This window comes from Cupressus sempervirens, chromosome 9 (genome assembly GCF_028749045.1).
Source record: "Cupressus sempervirens isolate cs-2001-9-10 chromosome 9, ASM2874904v1, whole genome shotgun sequence".
In the NCBI taxonomy this organism is placed as follows: domain Eukaryota; kingdom Viridiplantae; phylum Streptophyta; class Pinopsida; order Cupressales; family Cupressaceae; genus Cupressus; species Cupressus sempervirens.
In genome coordinates this window covers 408,588,024-408,589,848 of record NC_143126.1, presented here as the reverse complement: position 1 = coordinate 408,589,848, position 1,825 = coordinate 408,588,024, and the positions used below count along the sequence as shown (strand labels likewise).

Genomic DNA, 1,825 nt, shown 5'->3' with positions numbered 1-1,825 from the left:
CATATTTATTTATTAGTTTGTGCCTTCGGCAGGGAACTATTGTTTTCGTTGAATGCACTTATATTTCTTTTTGTCCAATCAAATTTTAGAATTTTTAAACATATTTGCATATGATATAGTTTGATAATTTTCATATATTTATTAGAATTTAATAATACAAATGATTTACAATCCTATTGGTTCTCATAGAAAATAGCAATGAGAAAGATAATATTCTCCAACTTTAATTCCAAAAAAATGTCACCATCGCTTTAAATACTCTCCAACATCATTTATTTAATAAGTTTGCTAGCATACGTAACTCTGCCATAAATACTGTCTACCATCGCATATCTGGGCTAATCAAACATTTTCATCTGTACTCTGTCGGTGGCAAGTGATTGCAAATTCAAAATCGATTAAACATTAATTAATGTTACAGTTGGTGGCGTTCAGCTATTTGAGTTTTGATGTAATTACTTCGTTGATAAGATCACCATAAATTATCTTCCGCTGCTTGACTTTGATGGTCCAATTCTTTCCCTCACATCAAATCTGACCTTTAATCATCTATTAACACTAACCCTTATTATGCAATTCTTTTTTCTGAAGCTAGGGCAGTAGGATCTATTCATGGTTTTATTTTGCGAGGCCCCCTCAGAGAGTTTCAAGTGTTGAAAAAATTGGGTCTATGGTGGGAATTTCAACTTTCGTTCAATTGTTTGCATTTTCTTTTTCTTTTGGTTCATCTAGTTTTGTGTTTGTTGAACAAAAATGTAGTTGTGCCCTAATAGAAATGACCTGTAAGGTTTCCATTGAGGTCAGTTATATTTCATGGGTTTTTAATTCATTACCACTATGGCCTTGTTTATTTGTTTTCTTGCATGCTTGGGTTTGGCTTAAACACTCATGACCTTCGCGTGCTTTTTACTTGCGAGTCCCTCTCATGATTCACATTATTGCAATTGTCATGCCCACTATAAATAAGCTTTGGACTTGTAGATTTCTTGATATACACAATGGGTATCCATCCAAATAAGGTATATGGCTGGCTATATACACACAACTTTAACAATGGGTATTTAGAGGGCAATGTCTAACTATAATTCTTCAGTATGTTGGTGACAGGCTTTGTAAAATTGTCTCTGACCTTTACCTGGGTAAGTCGATGCTCTTGTGGCTTCCAATCATGCAATTGTGGGGCATTCTCTCAAGCAACAGTCTTCTTTGCACACTAAACTAAGCGTTTGCAATAGCAATCATAACACAGGCAACAAGGTAGCAGATGAAGGTCTGCTTCACCAGCAAGTGAATTGTTCGACAGGGACATTCACACACAAGGTTAGTTAAGTTTTCTTTCCATTGAAATTGAAGTGTAATATTTTGTATAAGGAATTCTGTTCAAAATCAAATCAAATTTATTCAAATGAGCAGTTGGCCCAAATTTTCTTTTTTCATATATGTTAGGGTTAGATAGGATGGTTGAATATGACTGATGGGTGCATTGGTTGTCTAGAAAGCACAGGCTTATATGAATCCTATGCTTTGTAACTAAGTGAGACAGGTGGTTTTATGCATGGACGGTGCAGTCATTGCATAGTTGGCCTATTTGTAAATCAAGCTGCTAAGAATAGGTTGAACGTCAATGAAACAAAATATTGCTAATACAGTAATACTTAATCTACAGAGTAAACCCATAAAAGGTTTGACAAAATGCTTTGTACAGAATTGACATGCTACATGTGGCTGCACCTGCAAAGGAAACATTTTTTGTCTATTTGAATGATGAAAGGGTTTTTGTATAAATTTTCTACATATTCAACTTCAAATCAAATGGACTTTACAT

General features: G+C 34.4%; 1 long non-coding RNA gene across 1 annotated transcript; it reads left to right on the top strand.

Annotated features, from left to right (window-relative positions):
- The first annotated feature begins 918 nt into the window (after window positions 1–918).
- LOC149538996 (uncharacterized) lies at window positions 919–1,412 on the top strand. Its single transcript, XR_016355867.1, has 2 exons — window positions 919–1,019; window positions 1,094–1,412. It is a non-coding gene; the product is annotated as an uncharacterized LOC149538996 (long non-coding RNA).
- The last annotated feature ends 413 nt before the right edge of the window (window positions 1,413–1,825 follow it).